The following is a 23,265-nucleotide window of genomic DNA, read 5'->3' on the forward strand; positions in this document are numbered from 1 at the left end:
AAGGGATGTGCTGTCTGTTTGGAAGAAAAGGAGCTAAGAGAAGAGTTGCTTTATTTAATAGACTTAGATAGGTATATGAAGATCAATGAAAGAAATAGACTGCAGAAGGTTAATAAAACCCAAAAAGTCAGTAGTCTGATAAAACAAAGGAACACAGTAGTTAGGACTGTTCATAGAGATCCATGAGATATAACAGAAGTAAATAGGATATATTACTGTGCAGCTAAACTAATAACTGATAAAGTTCTACCACAAGAACACAGGGTAGTGAGGGAAAGGAAGGGGAGAATTTGAATACCATCATGGAAATATCAAATAGAGAAAACTATAAGGCAGTTAGGACAAGAAGTGTCACTGTTAGAAGACTATAGAAGAGGGAACAGATCAACAAAAATACTAAGAAGACAAATGTGATAAAAAAATGTGCAGTATTAAAACAAACCAGGATCTATCATGCACTATCACAAATAAACTAAAATTTTCAGCACAGGTGGAAGAACTTAGATGATATGAACATAAATATAAAGGAAAAGTGCAAAATAAGCAATTTATTGCTGACTCAAAAAAAGTGTTATAGAGAATTGGGAAATAAGGTAAAAGGAGTTGAAAGACCACCAAAACAAGAAGAAATAGATACATTTTGGAAAAGTATCTATGAAGATCCTGTAGAACATAACAATGATGCTAACTGGATAGAAGAAGTTAAAGAAAGAATAAGAAGTTTAAAGGTACAGGATATGAAATGGGAAGAAGTAACAGGCATAGAGATTGAAACAAAGTTAAGAAAAGCCTCTAATTGCAAAACCACATGCCCAGATGCAGTACCTAACTTTTGGTTAAAAGTATTAACATCTTTGCACGAAGCTTTAGCCATGAGTAAGAACTATTTATATGCGCACCCCAAACAGACACCAGCCTGGTTAACAACAGGAAAGACAATGCTGCTGCTTAAGAATGAACCTGCAAGCTACCCTAAAAATTATAAACCAATAACTTGCCTTCCGACAATGTATAAACTATATACAGAAATTGATGCCAACATAGTTTATAGTCATTTAGAAGAAAACTGAATTATGGCAGTAGAACAAAAAGGCAATAAAAGAAAGTCATACGGAACAAAGGATCATTTGTTGTTTAAGTCATAGTGGAGAACTGTAAAAAGGGGAAGAATCTATGTATGGCATGGACTGACTACAAAAAAACATTTGACAGTATCCCACATTCATGGATAAAAGAGTGCTTAAAAATGTATAAGATACACCCTATACTGATCAACTACATGACAGTGACCATGAAGCAGTTTCAAACCACTTTGCAATTAAGCCATGATAAAGGACAAATTATTATTCCAGGGATAAAAATTAAAAGAGGGATATTCCAGGGTGACTCTTTGTCACCCACTGCTATCCTGCCTTGCCCTTAACCCATTAAGCTGTCTACTTAACAGCTTAGGTCATGGGTATAATTTGGCTCCTAGAAAACAACAGTATAAAGACTTATCTTCTGTTTGTTGATGATTTAAAACTGTATAGCTCATCAGATGAGGAACTGAAAGCACAACTGCAAGTTGTCAAAACTTTTTCAGATTATATAAGAATGTTATTTGGTCTTGATAAATGTGCAAAAGCGACCTTTAAAGCAGGAAAACTGCAACACCAGGAAGATATCAGTTTGGGACAATAATGTGATATAAAAGAACTTGAGCAGGAAGGAGTGTATACATATTTGGGAATTGATGAAGGATCAACAATAAAACATGAACAAATGCCAATAAAACTTAGTAAGGAATACTTCAGAAGACTTAAGTTAATCCTGAAAACAGCACTGGCATCTAGGAACAAAATCCAAGCTATAAACCAATTTGCTGTTCTTGTCCTAACTTACAGCTTTGGAGTGACTGACTTGCCCCAAAATGTGTCAGCTAGATTAGATAGGAAAACAAGAAGGATGCTTCATGCTCACCAAATGATTTATAAAAATCAGTGCATACCAAGATTAAGGGCCGGATTCACAAAGGCTTGCATGGAGTCTAAGAGTAGAGTAAGACTCCATGCAGCCAACATGTCCGCCGAGCGATCCAGGAACAGCCGGCAGGGGCATGCAGCAGAGCTCCTAAAATGACTCTTACACGGACAGGGCTAGGCTATTACTTCATTTGCTGGCAAAAGCTATGCAAATGAGGTAAATTTGCGATCCAGGAAAGCCTAACCTGTCCGAATAAGAGTAGTGTTATTTGCATAAATGTACTCCGTTGACAACTGAGTACCGTTCTGCAAATAGGAAAACGGAGCCATGACATCTCCAAATAAAGGCTGCATCCAGTTGAGGAAGCATGCCAATGGCCAAATATATGGCCATTGGCAATGTTCCCTGATGCAAAATTAAAAAAAAAATAATTTTTTTTTACTTCGATCTCCGAAGTTTAAGCATAGGGCAGCACCGTGTAAACGTGCTGTGCTCTAAAAACCAGAAAACCAGAAATTAAAAGCCACAAATAGGGATTTTATAGCAAATCATAAGTTTCAATGCAAGTGAATGGCAGGCTGAAGACAACATGGCAACCGAGTAGAGGTTGCTAAGGGGGGAAGCTTAGTCTAAGAGATGTAACCAAGAATTAGTAGGCAATCCCATGCAAATGAGGGTAAGGATAGTGAATCCCACGTTTACAAAGCAAATGAGCACAGTCAGTGGAGTGTATGAGTAGGATAAGGGGAGTAACAGAGTAGAAGATAGGTGACATCACGAGGGGGGTATGTACGAAAGAATGTTAGCCCATTGGAGCAGAGTGGCATGTGTTTGCTGTCAGTTACTCATCACTGGAAGAGGTGTGTCAACAGGTATCCTAGCTAAAGGCAAGAAATAGAAGGTGTATGCCGTGGATAACACTAAAGTTTCTTGTTGAACTGCCTGCAACGTGTTTGTGCGTGTGTGCACGCCTGTATATCCGAGTAAGACTGTGTGCGCCCGTATGCGCGCGTTTAAGCCGGAGTAAGTATGTGTAAGGTTGTTTAAAGTTTTAAAGTTGTGTAAGTGTGTTTGCGCCTGTGTGCGCAAGTTTAATCAGGAATTAGCAAGTGTTAGGCCGTGTAAGCAAGTGTGCGTGCTAGTGAGCTGGTGTGCGCATGTTTGCGCTTGTGTGCTTGGTGCTGCCCCCCTGTGGAAACAGAAAGGGAAAAGGAAGCACAACAAATAGTAGGAAGTTAACCAGGGTGTACTAGCAGAGCTAGCAGGTGAAAACAATCAGAATCCGGCAATTACAGAGGCAGTACAGTAGCCCAGTCCAGCCCAGCACTTAAAACTCTGCGAACAACTTTCCACCATGTTTTCCTCAGAGACACTGCAACACTGCAGTAAACTAAGAGAAGTAAAAACTTAAAAAGCTTTACTGAGACAAAGAAATGTTAGGGGCTGCCATTGCTGTTATAAGGCAACATATGCAACATGCTGAGGGTGGTGACAATGTGAATGCTGCTGAGCAACCCCCAGTGAGGAGATGGAGAAGAGTGTACAGGCCCAGGGTAACCTACCAGGGGCTACATGAGCTGGAGATAGTGGAGTGCTATAGAGTGGACAGAGACCTCATGCAGCAAATTGTTGAGCTGTGCAGGCCACGCCTCATGCACAGAACCAACAGAGGGGAACCCATCCCAGTGGAAACCAAGGTATGTGTTGGCCTAAGCATACTAGCAACAGGTACCTTCCAGAGACCAACTGGTGATATGATGGGGATATCACAGGCATCAGCATCCAGGGTATTGCACCAGTTCCTGAATGCCATGTCAGCACATGTCAGTGATCATGTATATTTCCCCAATTCCCATGAGGTATTGGCCAGCAATATGTGTCTTTTCCAGCAAATAGCGGAATACCCTGAGGTAGTGGGTGCAATTGACTGCATGCACATATGCATCAAAGCACTAGCCGGTGAGTGGGGTAGGGCCTACATTAACTGCAAGAGCTTCCACTCCATCAACTGCCAGGTCATGTGTGATGCCCAGGGCATAATACTGAATGTGTGTGCTGGCTGCCCTGGAAGCTACCATGATTCCCATATCTGGTATCTGACACAGCTGTACCAGACATTTGCCAATGGGGACATCCGTCATGGTCACCTGGATATGCACTCGATCCGTGGCTGATGCCACCCATCAGAAATGCACGCACACCTGAACAGGAATGCTATAATGAGGCACACACACAAACACGAAATGTTATCGAGCGTGTGTTTGGGCTGCTCAAGTCATGGTTCCAGTGCCTGGACACATCTGGTGGAGCCTTGCAGTACTCATCAACTACATGTACCCAAATTGTCATGGTATGTGCTATGCTGCATAATATGATCCTGTGAAAACAGCTGCAGCAGGAGCAGCATAGGCCTGGGCCAAACAGCCCCCCACCATTGCCAAGGCCATCACAGGCAGAGCGTGACTCGGAGGAGGAACAACCTGAGCCTGCCCCAGTAGGCAGAATGAGGTGTGCCCAGTATGCTTTGGCCTTGGCAAAGAGGCAACACATAGCACATACACTGGCTCAGTAGGAACCCTGGAAATGATACCTCTCTCTGACTCGCACATATAGTAAAAGGGATGCCTAACTTGACACTACCTGTTTTCAAACACGTATAGGGAGTGTACCATTTGCATCCGACATAGGCAGCCCTGCAGCACCACCTGAGGCATGATTGCCATGTTTTAAGCAATATAAAGCAATGCTAAACAGCTTTTACCACTATTTAGTATATGTAAACAAAATTGCACACACTAACTAGCACAACTTTGCTCAATGTTGAGCAATATTGGGCAACGTTCAGCAATGTTGGTTAATGTTGAGCAATGTTTGGTAAGTTCGGTCAAAGTTGGGCATAGTTGAGCAAAAGCAGGTAAACATGCTCATATTTGCTTTACTGGTCCTTAAGCAGTCTGGTCTGCCCAGTATGAAAATATAAAGCAGCGACAGGCCTCAAACCCAGGACACTGTGCACTATAGTCACAGTACTGAACCACCAAACCATGACATTATTTCACTGGTCAACCTGTATGAAGAAATGTTGATAAGTCTATGCAAAGTGTCTCATGGAAACCCTGCAAGCACAGCATAATCTCTGTCATGTTATGACACAAAGGTGAGCCCTGCAGTAAAAATATAACTTGATTTTCAACACACATATAGTATAAATTTTAATATTGGGCATGTTCACACACGTTACCAAATGTAGTGGACTTCAGACAGCAACATACTGAAAGGTCACACTGGGCATGCTCACACACTTGAATAAATGAGACAAATGTCAGGCAACAAAACACTGAAAGGCCAAACTGGGCATGCTCACACACTTAGGCCATGTCTGAGTACAGCAGTGGGCCACACATATCTGGCAGCTGCATGTGTTAACCCAGGAACCTCTCACTATTCACCAATCCTGCCTTGTGCACACAGTTATATGACAACAGACACATATATTATATATTGGAACCCTGTCATAATCAAATATGTACTACAGATACTTAGGTTGTTCATAGAAAGTGGAAAGCAAAGAAGATAAAACAACCTGCAATCAGTATCATCAATAAACAATGTGCACTCCAAACATTACCATAGATTCATAGGTTCATAGGTTGATACTAGGCTATCTGCCCTAGGGCATTTATAAGCCTAGCCAGAGTGTGTTTGGCTTTTGCCACCCTTTTAGATTAGTAGACTGTGCCTTTGAATAGTAGATCACACAAGATAGCCCTTATATGGTTATTTTATTGTGCCTCTGTCTAGCAGGGACCCAGAAGAGATCCCAGGGGTAAACTTACGATCTCCCATCCACTCATCAAGATTTCTCTTGAAGAGGGTCAGTGAGGATCTCTGCCTAACTTGGACTGGCATTTCGTTCCAGAGTGAGGGGAGCCTCTGGGATATGAATCTGTCCCTCCAGCATGTCCTATTTATTTCTGTGCTGAGGTTTAAGTCCCAGGAGTGTGTAGCTCTAAGGGATATCCTGAGGTGGAGCATGACCATTAATTCTGGGTTGGACATGGCTTTATACGTCAGGCACAGTTCACATCTGACTAGGCGGTAAGCAACTGAGTAGAGCTGGAGTTTCTTTAGCCGAACTGCATAGGGCATCTGTTTGAGTCCCTTGATCCACTTGGTGAGGTACTTTTGGGGTCATTACAGTTGCTGCAGGTGTCGGGTAAGGTACATCCCAAATGGGGCATTGTATTCAAGTATGGGCCTGATGAGTAGAGAGGCACAATGACCTCTCTTGATCTAGATGTGAAACCTTTCGGGATAAGGTGGACTATATAGAAGGTCTTTCTAACCACTTTGGCAACGTGATTGTCAAAGGAGAGATTACTATCTACTTGGGTCCCCAAATCCCTAATTACTTCTTCTGAACATAATGGATTACCACCTATGTGGTAATTTGTGGGCACTTTGTTTTTCCCAAAGGGGATGACTATGCATTTTATGGCATTCAACTTTAGGCCATGGCCCTGGCACCAGTTATCCATCTCTGTGAGACCCTTATGGAGTATGCTTGTGTCAGCTGGAGAGTCGATTATAGCACCCAGTTTGCAGTCATCTGTGAACTTGGTCAGCCATAGTCCTCTCATGTTAGCCTGTACCTCAGAGAAATATATACTGAACAAGAGAGATCCCAGGACTGAGCCTTGTGGGACGCCACGTGTAACTGGTGTAGAGTCTGACATGGCACCTGCAATTCCGACCATGTGGGTGCTATCCCTGATCCAGTTTGCAATCCATTTTGTGACATATGTGTTGATATCTAAGCTGGTAAGCTTATTTATGATGCCCGAGTGGGGTATTGTGTTGAAGGCTTTTGCAAGGTCCAGTAGGCTGTGTGGACTACCTTCCCTACGTCTATGGCCCTGGTAACTGTTTCAAAGAAGTCGACCAGATTCACAAGGCAAGATCTGCCCTAAACAAAGCCGAATTGGGTAGGATCCAGTATCTGGAGGTTCCCGATGTCTTTGTTTATGAGTTCCATGATGATACGCTCCATAGCTTTGCAGACCAGGCTAGTCAGGCTTATTGGGCGATAGTGTCCAGGGTCCGTTGTGGCACCACCTTTGTGGAGCTGGACCACTGTTGCTGTACGCCATTCCTTGGGTACATATCCTGTAGTAAGTCTGATACTGAACAGTGACTTTATGTGAGGGTTAAGTTCTTCATGAAGCTCGTGTAAGACGCAGCCCGGGACACTGTCCGGTCCCATTGATGCTGTGTTATTGCTTTGGAGAAGGCAGCTCTCACCTGTTCATCTGTGATGTCAGGGAGGCTACACTCTGTTGGGATGAACATTTGCTCTTTTGGGGGGATGGGGGGGTAAATCTGCACTGAACCTGTCTGCCAGGATGTTGGCAATGTCTGTGGATTCAGTGTATTTTTTGTCATTATGCACTAACTCAGAGCATATCTGGGAGTTGCTACCCAGGTTCCTGACATAACTAAAGAAGGCCTTGGGATTGTCTTTAGTGTCTTGTGCAATTTTTCTTTTGAAGCTGGCCTTAGATGATTTTATGCGTGATTGTAGCTTCTTGCTAGCACTGATCAGAGATGCCTTCCCTTTTATGGGATTTTGCTCCATCATGTAGTAGCCTCCTCCTTTTGATGTATAGCTTATTTATGGCTGGGATCCACTAGACAGGTCCCCTGCCTTTGGAGGAGTGAGTCTTGGTTTCATTTGGGATAGCACAATCCATGCATTCCTGTAGGTGTCCACAGAATGCGTTTGTAAAGGATTCTGCAGTTTGAGCCGTATTTTCCACTGGCCCGGGGGCTTTGAAGGATACCACCTCGGTTTTGAGAAGTGTGACATTTGCTTTTGAGAACTTCTTCACCATGATTACCTTGGCTGGAGGTGGGGATGGGATATGGATTTCCAGTGAGATAAAATTATGGTCTGACCTTACCAATGAGGGGTATACCTCTGGTGTGGAACATAGAGTCCCCATGTTGGTGATGACCAGGTCCAATATGTTTTCCCCTCTTGTGGGGGTGGTGACCAGTTGTTCCATAGCATTTGAGTTTATAAATTCTAGGAACCATTGGGCGAGGGTGTTGGGGCTTGAATAGTATTCCCAGTCAATGTTTGGGTAGTTGAAGTCACCCAATATAATGGTGTTTGGAGAGACCTTCATAATCTCCAGTGTTCTCAGGAAAGCCGAGTCAGGTCCCTGAGTTTGTGAGGGTGGTCTGTAGCAGGCTACAAACTGAAAGGCAGTTTTGCCCACTGTTAGTTGCACATGGATGGTCTCCGATGCTTTGTGCAGTGCTACTGACCTGGAAGTGTGTGTATCTTTGATGTATATGGATACTCCCCCTCCTTTTGTGGTTCGGTCCAGGTTTTGTGGCCAAAAAGCATGGTATGAAGTATAACCTGGTAGTGCTGGGGTGCTTTTGGGAGCCTTGAACCAGGTTTCTGTTACTGCACAGATATCGATATTCTCCATACTGAAGAGAGCTTTGAGTGCGTGCATTTTCAGGTGTAGACTTCTGGCATTGAGCAGCATTACCCTTAGTTTCTTTTACCTTGTATTGTCTATGGAGGTGGGTTTGTCTTTTGAGCCTTGCCTAAAAAAGGCACTATGGGGGTGGCAAGAGCTTTAGCCAGTATTCGAAAGCCCAGGGGTGACAGGTGCAAGCCGTCCCTAGTGAAGCAACTTGGCTTGTTGAGCATGTCATCTGAGGCTGACAGACACTGGATCCCCTTTGAATTACACCAATACACTGGCCAACTGTTTTGATCATTTTGTCTTTATACTGCAGCATCATTCTTGGTGAGGGTAAGATGCTACACAAGGTCAGGGTCATACTGGCCTGTGATACATGATCAGAGAGTTCCTCTATGTCTCTTCTTATGTAGTCCAGGGAGGAACGTCTTGGGTCATTCACACCAGCATGGACAATGACAGAGTCATATTTGTACTTGCTTTGGAGTGTCCTGAGTGCATGTGTTATGTGGCAGATCCTGGCACCCGACAGACAGCTTACAGTGACCTTCTCCTTGTTCAACCTGGTGAGTGGGACATCAGTGTGTCTGACAATAGAGTCACCTATTACAAGTGTATTAGGTGTGTTGTTTAGCCTTAAGGGCAGTGACTGTGTGGCACACTGACTTTGTGAACTATGTGATATGTGGGTATTGTTGTGGGGTAGCAGTTGTTTGGGTGTCTGCTTTGGAGGTCTCCGCTGCTTAGGCAAATTTTTATTTAGAGCCTCCAAGTATGTTTTTGTGTGTTTATGTGTTTGGTTTACTGTTGCTATAGGTCTATGTGAGACTGGGTTTGTGGTGTGTGTGTGGTTACCTTCTCCTGATAGACTGTGCCAGTGATGGGTCGAGAGAGCTCAGCCTCCAGTTTGTCTGTATAGTTGCATCTCTCACATATATCTGAGTTTGTTGGGAGGAGGAGAGGGTTATCTGTGTACATAAGGCAGTTGTAACATTGCCTCGAAAGGTCCATATTCACCAGCTGTACTGGAGAGTACACATGAAACTGACCTTTGGACATGTCAGGATATTATGATGAAATACTCTTTTGACTGATCAAAAAGGATCAGTAGGGTGTTCAGTGTGTAAAAGAGTTTAACAGGGGTTTAGTGTTTAAGTTTGTTGGTGTTTTGGAAAGATTATCTGTGAAGGAGTCCAGACAGAACCATGACACTTCCTTCAACTATGTCATAAATAGCAATGTACACTCATATATGTCCTGAGTCAGGGCCAACTGTAAATGACTGACAATGCCAACATCCTGTCAGACAGGCCCATACATACATTCCCACCTCCCACTGACAAAAGGCCCTATCATCATACCAGGAAATATCACATGTAGAATGGGTAAACAGCTCCTTCCAAAGCTGAAAACATGGCACCAATTGGATTACATTGTTTCCCTATATGTGTCATAAGTGAACTGCAGAACAAACAGACCCTGCACCTGAACAGTCTGTTGAGCCTCACCCTCTCTACAGCATATGAAACCATTGAATGGGTTACAGCAACATATGGCACACTCCACAAGTGTTGGTGCACAACAGACCATGGGAACTATAGTCTTATAAGCCTATGAAGTCTGATCTGCAAGGCCATGGAGTTCATCATGATTGAAGTCATAAACAGAGCTATTGGAAGCCGACAAATACACAACCCTACCAACTTTGGTTTGGTCATGGGCAGATCATGGTTCCCAAACCTGCTAGACTGTTTGCAAGGCAGCCACCCAGGACATACATCACTGAAATGGGCTACGTATGTCCCACATAGACTTTGAATAGCCCTTTTCCAACATCTCAGACATATACCATATCCACAAAATCAACAATCTGTGCATAAATATGTATTGTCATATGATGGATTGGCAACTGGTCCACAGATAGATCACACAAGCTAAGAATTGTGGAGTCCTGTTCAAGCTGATAACACCTGCTGTCCCCCAAGGCTCAGTCCTGGGATTGCATAAAACAAAGTGCACACACATTACCATGTCTAGTCTGATGATGTCAGCATCCTACAAATATAGCAGGAGAAATTAACACAACCAATAAAGTATATAGCGCATTGTGTTAATGTGTATTTCTCTAGTATTATAACATAGCTAAGCAGGGGTTTGAATCCTCCAATTGCTCTGTGTGAGTGGGGGGGTGTATGTTTGTGTGTGATTTCCTTTGAGGAGAGTGCCCTTTTTGGAGACTAGGAAAACACCTTAACAGAGGTATATACCTTTTTGACAAGTCTGATGATGTCAGCATCCCATAAAATGCAGCAGTGGAAATGACAACTCCCAGTAAAGCATGTAGCGCATTGTGTTAATGTGTATCTCTTTAGTATCATAACCTAATTAGGTAGGGGTTTGAATCCTGAAATTGTTGAGTGAGTGTGTGGTGGGGGGTATGTTTGTGTGTGATTTCCTTTGAGAGGAGTGCCCTTTTTGGAGACTAGGAAAACACATTAAAAGAGGTAAATTCCTCTTTGCCAAGTCTGATGATGTCAGCATCCCACAAATACAGCAGTGGAAGCAAAAATTCTCAGTAAAGCATATAGCACGTCGTGCTAATGCATAGCTGTCTGATGTCATACCATAGGTAGATAGGGGTTTGAATCCTGCAAATGCTGAGTATGTGTGTGTGTGTATAACATTATTGGTCAATGTGTTGTGGGTTTTGCTTTTACTACTGTATGACATATCAGTAAAACAACAGTATGTGCATTGCACACTTCAGGTATCTGTGTGGCAAATACATAAATGTATATGTGACCTCAGTTAGTTCATAGGTGTGAAGCCTGCTTTCTACATGGATACATCTGTTACCTTTGACAGATTGTGCTACTGCTTCTCAGACCTTAGGTCATATATGTATGTTTGTGACAAGGCCAGCCACTGTAGTGATCTGTGGCCTAAGTCATCTGTGTCACACACACCCATGACAGTTTCTATAGAATAGTGTTAGTGAGGGTTCATGCCTGGGGTATATTTCAGACATGTTCAAACACAACAAAGTCTGTCAATAATGGACATTCATTATAGGTGTACAACAACTTTGTGGATATGCATACAGACCCCTTATTGCTTATGTGATACACCAAGGGACTTCAGAATACCTTTGGAAATGTGAATAACAAAGGACACATGACATAACATGTGGCTGTATGTACTCATCGGTACCCCTTCTTCATGTCATGGGCTACTACCTATGTGGTGCTGTCGGGATACTATGTTTAGTAAATGTGGATGACTATGCTATAGTTGGCTTATAGCTTTATAGCATGGGTTGGTCAACAGGTATCTGTCTATATGATACCCTTGTGGAGGAAAAGTGTCTCATCCAGAGAATGCATTGTAGGCCACTGTATGCATTACCAGATGTGGACGGACATATCCCTAGTGTGTTTGCTTGTACCTAAAAGGGCTACATGCCAAACAGGAGTGGTCCCAGGAATGGGTGGCGGTCAGTACCACTGGTTACTGGTATAGTATTGTACTGGAAGGATCCAAATGCTACTGTGTTTCCTACATGTGTGTGTCAGTTGTCAAGACATCATCTAATGATTGGTTATAGTCAGGCTGTTGAGGTTGTGTATACTACCAGAATGCAAACCAATGACTGATATTAACAGTATCACACACAGCATATTGTCAAACCATGTCATACACACATGTGTACCCAAGTTAAAACATATGTGTAGTAAAATGCATACTGGCCGGCAATAGAAACTATGATGTGTTAACACTGTGTAATACAGAGCATGTCACCCTTCCCATGTGTCCACTATGCACGCACATGCAGACAGAGCACCTCCACCATGTTCACAAATGTACACCTGCAAATCTGTACTGCAGACATCACACATGTACTGTCCACTCACCAACACATGCTGCCAGAACTACACACATCAGCCAAGTGGCACATGGGCAGACAATACATTTTTGGAATTAACACTGGTGTAAACAATACTACATTGATAATTTATTTATTTTTATTTTATTTTACATTTGTTGTCTGGGATTGTCCAACTGGATGCATGTCCATTTTCAGCGGAGGCCTGGGGAGAAAAGCTCCAAGGGTAAGCAGATACAGCATTACATAATACCAGCATTACATATTACAAACAGATTATTTACAGAGATTACATAAGTAAGCAAGTTAAATAAGTTCCACAGGTTAAAGTTAGTCCTGAGCACAAGTCAGGATTAAATTAAATTACACAGTAAACTGGTTAACAGATTTTTACACATTCGAGTTAGCCAGGCTTGATACATTGACAAAGCCAGTTAAGTGACAAATATTGTTTGAGTCTAGTTTTAAATTGACCTAATGTGGAAAGTAAGGTAATATCAGCTGGAAGTGAATTCCAGGATCTACTTACAGAGTTTGCAAAGAGAGAATCACCGGCTGTGTTATTAATTTTGCTAGTCTGAATTAGTAGTTTGTTAGAGGATCGAAGCGGTCTAGGATTGTTATAGGGGGTGATAATATTTTTAAGTGCAGGAGTATTGTCCGGATTATAGAGGATTTTATAGGCCATTATCAGTTGGTTATACTGGATTAGGCTAGGTAGTTCAAGCCAACCAAGCTGATTTAGATTGATGCAATGATGTGTCCTTAAAGGCAGCCCAGTGGCAAACCTGGCAATGTGGTTGTAGCAAATTGAGAGTTTGTTAAGGACAGTCTTGTTCAAATTTGAGAGTAGAGGGGATGCATACAGAAGGGTTGAAAGAAGGTGAGAGCGAGGTGAATCATAGCTTTAATGCATCATGCCTGCTCAGATATACCTACAAGGATATCATTACACTTTACTGTTAACAACATGCTAACATTGCTACACTGCTATGAAGTCTCCCTGTGCATCAGCACCATGTTAGCCTGTTCCTGCATCAATGTTACAGATGACAGGGGGTGGCACAGTTTCATCATATGCACAGGGTGTGTTGTTGGTTTGCCAGAGCCCGACATTGACCCATCCAATTGACATGTGTGTGTGTGTGTGTGTGTGTGTGTGTGTGTGTGTGTGTGTGTGTGTGTGTGTGTGTGTGTGTGTGTGTGTGTGTGTGAGGGACAACAGTACAGCATGGGTCAATGTTGATGTAATGTGTGTGTGCATGTGTTAGCCCTAGGTGTTTGGTTTATGTGTGTGTGTTGCATGCAAACAGTTCCACCATGTGGCTGACAAATACGGGAGGTTGTGGGACAGCCACAGACTGTACCTGCCAGGCTGTACAGATCACAATATCTAGCCATGGACACAGTACCTGTGCCTGGCAGGGGTGCCATGGACAGTATCGGGTACTAAGCCAGATTGGGTACTATCATCAGAGGCAGAGGGATGTCTAATGGACCCATGTTCCTGCTGGGACTGGCCAGAGCCACGTGCATATGGTCTTCTAGGACGGTGTATTGACAGCCCAGCCCCAACATTGCTGGGGCTGGTACTGCCACTACGGGAGCAGCTGTGACTTGTGTGTCGCCCACGATGACTGCCAGCTGATGATGTTGCTGGCATACATCCACATCGATGACTCAGCTGTCCTGCACTGTCCTGGCACATGGACATGACATTGCAGAGGACATCTAGTGTCTCCCCCCAACATCTATCAATGACCTCGGTGTAATTATGGATGGCACCGGCAAGGTCACGGATACTGTCATTGATAGCGGTGTTATAGGTCCTCTGCACCCTTAGTCCCTGTCTGGTGTACTGTTCCATATGTGCCTGTGCCTGCATTATAGCCTGGACAATACCTGATGTTGTAAGACCTGTGGGGGCACGTCTGCCAGGGGCATTATGACCAGCCGTGCTCCCATGAAAACCCCTGGAAATCTGCCTATGTGGTACCATTCCAGGAGTGTGGGTATGGCTGCTGTGAGGGGATGCATGTGCCATAGATACCACACTATCCTGGTCAATGCCTACTGTATGTTGTCCCTCAGCTAAGGCCATTGTTGATGAGGGATGTATTGGCAGTATGAATGTGCGCATAGATGGGGTGGAAAGCTGTGTACTGTCGATTGGCGGACAAATGACAGACCCTGTCAAACCTGCCTGTGCCACAACACATGTATCATCATTTCCATTACTTGTGGCAGTGACTTCAGGATCCCTGCTGCACTCAACCAACACAACCTCCAAAAGGGCCTCATAGAAACAGACAACTGGTGCCAGAGCCATGGCCTCAAGATAAATGCCAAAAAGTGTATAGTCATCCCCTTTGGTAAAAACAAAGTGCCCACAAATTACCACATAGGTGGTAATCCATTAAGTACAGAAGAAGTAATTAGGGACCTGGGGACCCAAGTTGATAGCAATCTCTCATTTGACAACCACGTAGCCAAAGTGGTTAGAAAAACATTTTATATAGACCACCTAATCATGAAGGGATTCATATCTAGATCAGGGGAGGTCATCGTGCCTCTTTACTCATCCCTCATCAGGCCTATAATTGAGTACAATGCCCTTTTTGGGATGTACCTTACCAGACACCTGCAGCAACTGGAAAGACCCCAAACGTACCTCACCAAGAGGATCAAGGGGCTCAAACAGATGCCGTATGCTGCCCGGTTAAAGAAACTCCAGCTCTACTCAGTGGCATACCACCTGCTCAGAAGCGATCTGTGCCTGACGTATAAAGCCATGTCCAACCCGGAATTAATGGACATGCTGGACCTCAGAAACTCCAAATCCCATTGAGCTACCCGCTCGAGGGACTTAAACCTCAGCACTGAAATAAATAGGACATGCTGGAGGGACAGATTCATAACCCAGAGGCTCCTTTCACTCTGGAATAAAATCCAAATCCAGGTTAGGCAAAGTCCCTTATTGACTCTCTTCAAGAGGAATCTTTATAAGTGGATGGGAGATCGTAGGTTTACCCCGGTTATCATTTCTGTGTCACTGTTAGACAGAGGCACAGTATACTAACCTCGAAAAAGGGCATAGCAAAATTAATTTAAAATGGGTGGCGAAAGCCATACACACTCTGGCTAGGCTTATAAATGCCCTAGGGCAGATAGCCTAGTATGAACCTATGAACCTATGAACCTATGAACCTATGAACCTCAGCACCTGTGAGAGGAAGACAGGAAACACACTTTACAATCTGTACATGATGTTAGCACGCATGAACACATGAACACATGCACACATGAACACATGAACACATGCACACATGCACACATGAACACATGAACAGATACACACATGAACACATGCACACATGCACACATGAACACATGAGCACATGAACACTTGCACACATGCACAGATGCACATATGAACACATGCACACATGAACACATGCACACATGAACACATGAACACATGCACACATGAACACATGCACACATGCACACAAGCACACATATAGACATGAACACATGCACACATGAACACATGAACACATGCGCACATGCACACATGCACACATGAACGCATGCACACATGAACACATAAATACATGAACACATGCACACCTGCACACAAATACACTACTCAGTAAAGTTGACACACACACACGCACACACACACACACACGCACACACACCAACAGCAATCCAGAACATACTCATTAGTGGTTGATGGTGGAGTACAGTATCACAAGCCAAAGAATCCTATCACACATGTCAGCATGCAGGATGTGTGTTGCTCAACAGCATGCAGTGTGGGTGTAGAAAGTCCTTGTTAATATCAGTATACATGTCTTCGATGCATGTGTGTTGTTCAATGATTGGCCTCACCCTGGAACACAATGTGTACATGGACTCAACATTGCTGTGCAAGTATTAAATGCTTTCCAATGTCCTGTGCACCATCACTCATAGGTATACATACCATGGCTGGATGCACACAACTGTCAGGTGTATAGCAATGAATGCTATGTGTAGTACTGTAGTTACTGTAACTGAATGTAGTGTAGTACAATGAGCCATCATCAGGGAGCATCATGTGGTCACTCAAGGCACACTAATGTGTGCCACACTGGCAACTATCTTGCTGCACCTGAACTGCAGCACTTTGTCTACATTAACCATTTCACAGGCAGTTGTTATATGGGTATGTAAGGTGTTCAGTAGGGAGCATTGCCTAACATGAATGTGTTGTGTGTTGAAGAGTGTCGCACCGCCCCATGATAGGCCTCTACCCCTCAGGTATAGTATGATAGTATGTGTGCTGTGTGGATGACATTTGGGATACTGGAGTCTGACCTTACAGCAGGTGTCTAAATAGGCCATGTGTATCATATGAACACTGAATGCATATGACATAGTGGTGTATGTTGTGTGCATGTGTATTGACTCTGCCTATGCAATGTCCACTACAGTGTACCACAATTGGTTGGAATGCTCTGTGCATTGCATGTGTTTGAGGCAGCTGCTCATGTTACTGGGATGTGCATAGTCCCACAGAAAACATGCAGAGCATGCATTATGTGTAGGTGTTTTTGATGTGTATATGGCCTACAACTCACCTATGACATGCACATGTTATTTGCTATATTAAATGTAGAACACTCACCAGCATGGGTCTGCTGTCTTGCTGTCACACCAGAGGGGCCTACAAGGATATGAGTCAGTTTGCCAGTGTCAACAACTATGGCATTGCTGCTGTGAGTTTGCAACTTTACAGTAGTACAACATGTGACAGTCACAGGCATACATATTATGTTCCAAATTATCAGTATTGCACAACACCAGGTTCCACATCTTCTAAATACACAGTACACATCTGACATATGCATGTTCTAACAATCGAGCTAACAGTAGTCTACAGATATGCCATGTTACCTGCATGCTCTGAGTCAACTTGCTGGGTGACTCCGGCCTCCATGATGACACGTCTGTTGTAGTGGTTGGCCAGAAGCCACCATGCTCAGGAGCAGCTCTTCCACTCTGGTGAGGGGCGGGTGTGATGCTGCACCACCACCTGTGGCAAGCTGTTGTCTGTGGACATCGGAGGCATGCTGCCGGACATATCTAATTAAATCACTGCAGTGATGGCGTACCTGCTCATAAGTCTGGTTATGCATGCCTATGTCATTCACCCGACGGACAATATCTTGCCACAGTGCAGTGCACCCATGCTGGTCCTGGCTGGTTCTGGAGAACAGCAGCGTGTGATGTTGTAGTAGGGCATCTAGGATTATTTCTTCCTCTTCAGGGGAATATGCAGGATTACAATTGTGAGACATGTCCCTGGAAGACAATAAAACAATAATTGTGAGCAAGTCATGTGGCGCACTTAACATTCTAAAGTACAGACATCAATGAAATGCCATATATAGCAACCTATTGGCTGTCAGTAGATACACACTTTTAATACAACATATCAGTGCTCAGCCCACAACTGCCTGACAGTGCCTGGCACATTCTATATATTAAACCATGTTCTGCACAGCAACAAAGTGAAACCAGTATGTAAGACTATACAACAGTACATGGCACACTGTATGAGACACAATGCACCACCTAGCCACAGGAGGTATATATCAAGCTAATGGATGAAGAAAGATGTCATCTATTGCAATGAATGTAAAGTACAGTTACAGTGTTACCAGTATACCACAGTAGTCTTTGATGTCAAACCCCTGCCTAACATATGTGCACAGTTGTTGATATAGGTGGCATACTGCTGTACTAGACTATACATGTTGCTAGATACACACGTATACCCTGTAACACAGATATGATTGAGGGCATGGTACATGCATAATTACACACACATCAGACATACATACAACGCACAAATTTATGCCAACCCAGATGAGCTTTACCTGTGTACCATACAGTACTGTGTGTCACTACTTACAAAACCTTTTGCCTGAGGTATGTAATCTGTGAGGACTACAGGGAAGACACAAAACAGTGTCACCAAGCAATGTGAACATACACCATACTGTACTGTTTAGGCCTACAGCTTCAGGTAGTACTACAGTTCATATGGGAGTTGGATTCACCAGCAGTACCACTCACTAAGCATACATGTATTGCTTTAGCCTACAAGTCGACAACAAGGGACTACATCACACCATATGCCATACTACTTTTTCTGCCTAGGAATAGCATACACATCTTTTGCTGGGATCACAGCTAGGACACAAACTACCATGACAGAAATAAATTCACACTAAGCTATCACACCTTTACAGACCTTGCACACATTCACCAACACATTCACCATCACAGTCAGTCAACCTCACATAGCATTTATTGCACTAAGTACATGTGTATGTGCTTCGTGTCATGGGAAGGTAATATGCTATTGGCCCCAGGGCCTTCAGCAGCCTAGCCATATGCTACCCTGGCCTTTGATACACATGTAATTTAATTTCATTTGTCCCTGTCAACCTGAGCCACAGAGGTGATTCCCAGGGTGTATTTCCTATCTCCCAAACAATCATCAGGAGTATTTATGACAACTGCTAATGAGGTGCTTTGTTTGCTATTGATAGGTGGTTTGTTCCAGAGTATGGCACGTCTCTGAGTTAGGACTCTATCCCTCCAGCATGTGCTGTTTAGTGAGCTGACAAGGTGTAGGGCCCTAGAGCATGTATCTGGGAGGGATTGTAATATGTTTACCTGGAGGATGCCCAACAGCTATGGGTGTGACATAACTCAGTATATTATGCAGAGGTCACCTCTGGGTAGGCGCTATGCAATACAGTGTAGCTGTGGTTTTGTGAGTCGGTCTGCATAGGGCATCTGTTTGAGGCCGGTATTACTCTTTGTGAGGTATGTCTGTGGCCTTTCCAGTTGCATTAGTTGGCATTGTACTCTTTAATGGGTTTTAAGTGTGATAAGTAGAGGGGAACACTGACCTATATTTCGCTAGATGACACACCTTTTGTGGGACGTGTACCACATAGACAGAGTACATGACCAGTGTGGCACTGTGATTATCAAAGGGGAGGCTACTGTCCACCTGTGTTCCATGTTCCCTTATCACACCTTCGGTGTTAGGTAAACAAACACCCATGTGGTAGTTAATGGGTACAGCGTTCTGGCAAGAAGGGATGACACTGCAGTGTCAACACTGAGCTTCAGTCCATACCTTGGTCGCCAGGCACCTGTCGCAGTAAGTATGCCCCATGTCTCTCTCCCTCTATATATATATATATATATATATATATATATATATATATATATATATATATATATATATATATATGTCTATATATCTACATACATATATATATATGTGTGTGTGTATATATATATATATATATATATATCTACATGTATCTACATATCTATATGTATATATATATCAATATATATATATATATATATATATATATATATATATATATATATATATATATATATATATATATATACACACACACACACACACATACATATAAACGTTCATTGCTGTACATATAGATGTACATATAGGCACATATATGGTCTACTATTCATGGTGAGAATATCACTTATGCGACAGTTGTGAGATATACAGTTATGTAATAATATTGCACAGTATTGTGCAGACTGCATTGAAGGTGCCCTCAGCCCATGTAGCTGTAGCAGGCCTCACTGGCTACAACACTGCAAAACTGACAGAGCATACCCACAGCGTTTAACCACCACATGCCATATACCAGAACTGCATGCTATTTTCTTTTCCACACACTACAACCTACATTGAAATATGCACATAACTACCTTCAACAACGTATATATGTACACCCTTCACAAACAGTTGCAGTATCCCTTGCCCTATGCACATGTACATATACATAGAGATATGTATAGCTGCCACAGATGGATGATTCACAGTATGTGGAGTACTCTTCATAAACATCTACTACATGCCAGCAAATGCATATGTGTTATATACCTTTCATTTGTATTGCTGTGTTCCATTTGTTTTTAAAGGAAATGTTTTTTTTTTCTTTTTTTTATTATTTTTTTTCTTTTCTCTGTTGCTCTTTCTTTTTCTGTGTTTCTCTGTCTGTCTTTGTCTGTGTCTGTGCCTCTGTCTCTATCTCTGTCTGTCTATCTGTCTCTCTCTCTCTCGTTCTCTCTCTCTCTTTCTCCTGCTGCAATGAGATTATTGCATGTGTAGACAGCAAGTACAGCATGCTTTTCTAGGTATCTGCACATGTGCATGTGATGGCCTCTGCGCCAATTGGTGCCCACCATTTACTAATTGCATGCAGCCTGCTGTGTGGTAATTGTACTACTCACTGTCATAGCAGCCCACTGCTATAAAATGCTAGGTGAGGTAGGCGTAGCCCTTTCAGCTTTCCAAAGTGGGGCCCATGCTTGTTTGCTGTGGACACCGTTGTGTCAGTCAGAAGGTTGGTATACTTCTTATCCCTGAAGCTAGGGTTGTAGCCAGTGATTTGCATGTTGTATTCAAACCTGAATGTTGCTGCTTCTAGTACACACTTGTCAGTGTAGAATTTTACTCACCCCTCCACATGCTTACACAAGATACATGGGAGTATGCACTTTCTTTTCTAATTAGACAATTAACTGCCATACAAAAGTAATTATTGCAATGTATTCCTCTGGCACATGAACTGTTTGTGAACTACTATACTGTAAAAATTAATTACCTCACTTCTGAACAGTTTGTTGTTTGTATGTGTTGACATTAGCACGGGCTGCTCAAGACAACTGGACACATTTCAGTACTGAGTATGCCTACCTACATCCTTGGTAGAGCCTGAATACACAGGTATATTGTTCTTTTGGGTAGGGGTGCAGAAGTACAGAGAGCATTATATATTATTGTGCGATGTTTATCTTGCTGAACATACAGGGTTGCTGTGTACCTGTTAGTCTAACAAGGCAAGTAGTCTGTCTACGTAGACATATCCAGATGGTAGCCAGAGGTTAGCCTATTATTCTTTGTCTGTGCATCACACCGGTCTTTTTTGCACTGGAACAATGGCATTGTCACAGTTGGTTCCTAACAGTGCATGGTTACATCCTTTGATATTTGTACTCCTACATACGGGTATACTTGTGGGACTCGTTCCAAAGCTATTTGCAGAGTGTGTAACAGCAGACAAGCTGAAATGCCTGTGTGTTTCTGCCTCTGCCAGGCCTCTTATATACTCAGGTATATATTTGAACAGCCTCAGGGAAAGGTACATATAAGTGGGATACACCTGTAATATATTACAGACATTAAGTTGAGACTGTGAGTGAATCAGAGCATATGTATTAATACACCTTTTCTGACGAGCATGCAGTGTGTACTATTACTTATTGACATTATTCATTAAGTGTAATTCCCCACTCTTTGGCCTACCATCAGTACTTTTCAGAGGGATTCTGAGGGACAATGCTAACATTTGTTTAGGAATCAGGGACATCCCTGAAAAGCAGTCACAGTTGGGAAGTATGGCCTCTGCCCTATTCAAATATGCCAGTGTTTATCCTGCTCTGATACTGTGTGGGGTTTGTAAAGTGCTACTGTAACATTATTTCCTGCTAGAATGGCTGGTTCTCTTTTCACAGTCATGTCATGCAATTCCACAACAACTGCTGGTAAAGATCCACAGAACATGATTTGTGTTATGACATTCCTATTTTCTCTTTACTTTCACTCACTGTAATGCATGTTATATTTATTACAGCACCAACTTGTTGCAAATCTACTGTGGCCTAGTGGTACTTCATGCAGTCTAGTGTGTCCAAGGTCTGGGGTTTCGAGACTAACAGAGGTGTTTTATTTTGCTGCTCAGCAGAACAAGGGCCCTGCCATGCAGAGTGACTAAGACACTTTTAAGCAGTTGTAAGTGGGTTTGCGTGGGTTTGCACGATGCTTAGCAATACTTAGCTAAGCGCACACATGCGCACACTCGCTCAAACCTGCTAACTACTGCTTAAAAGGGTTTACTCCCACTAACCTCCATGTTAATTTCTTTGAAAGAAAAGAAAATGGGGAGATAGGAAAGTGGTGAAAAAGGGGGCACAACGAGGAAAAGACAGTAGAGAAACAAGCTCGGGATGTGCAGGACAAGTGTAGGGAAGGTCCATAGCTGCCCATTTTTTTTCCAGCAACAGCTATGCATATGCAATAAATTTGGAGTGAAATTTGAAACCTTCCACCCCTGAGACAGGGGTGAGGACAACAAAGTCTGTTGTACTGCCAATTATAATTATCAGTTTACATGTCCAGCGGACATGTGTGCGAAATGGGCAGCTATGTATGGGGAGTAATTTTTTGTGGGAACAGATTGCCCTTTTTTTTTTTTTCCGGTGAGAGTGGAAAGTGAGGTAGAGGAAGTAAGTAAATTTGGGGAGGTAGGTTGGGGAGGTAAACAGACAAGACAAACAAGATGCATACAGGGGCGGAGTATGACACATGGGGTGGGTGAACACAATTGACGGGGACGAATGTTTGGAAATCGTAAGCCCATGAGCCCACAGATGGTAACAGTGGAACTGAGAACCCCACCCATGGGCAGTCACCACTGCACCTTCACAGCCCCGAGGGTGGCTGTGCTGGGGGCTGTGTAGGAGGGGCAGGCTCACCCATGAGTCACGCCACTCTCGCCTCGAGCTGGCGTAGGGGATCAGCAACTGAACGCTGGATCTCCCTACACACCACAACCTGGACCCTTCGGAGGGTGACAGGTGGCCCTTCTCTGCCCACGCTTGCACCGGGGGAACGAGCCCCATCCCCTGCAGCGCTTCCACCTGAAGGTGGCACAGGACCAATGGAGGAGGGGAGCCCAGGCTGGGCACCAGACCTGCTGGTGCCAGGTGCAATCACCAGCTAAGGAGGGACAGGTTTGTCCG

The sequence above is a fragment of the Protopterus annectens genome, chromosome 1.part1 (genome assembly GCF_019279795.1).
Source record: "Protopterus annectens isolate FY-2018-M chromosome 1.part1, PAN1.0, whole genome shotgun sequence".
Taxonomy (NCBI): domain Eukaryota; kingdom Metazoa; phylum Chordata; order Ceratodontiformes; family Protopteridae; genus Protopterus; species Protopterus annectens.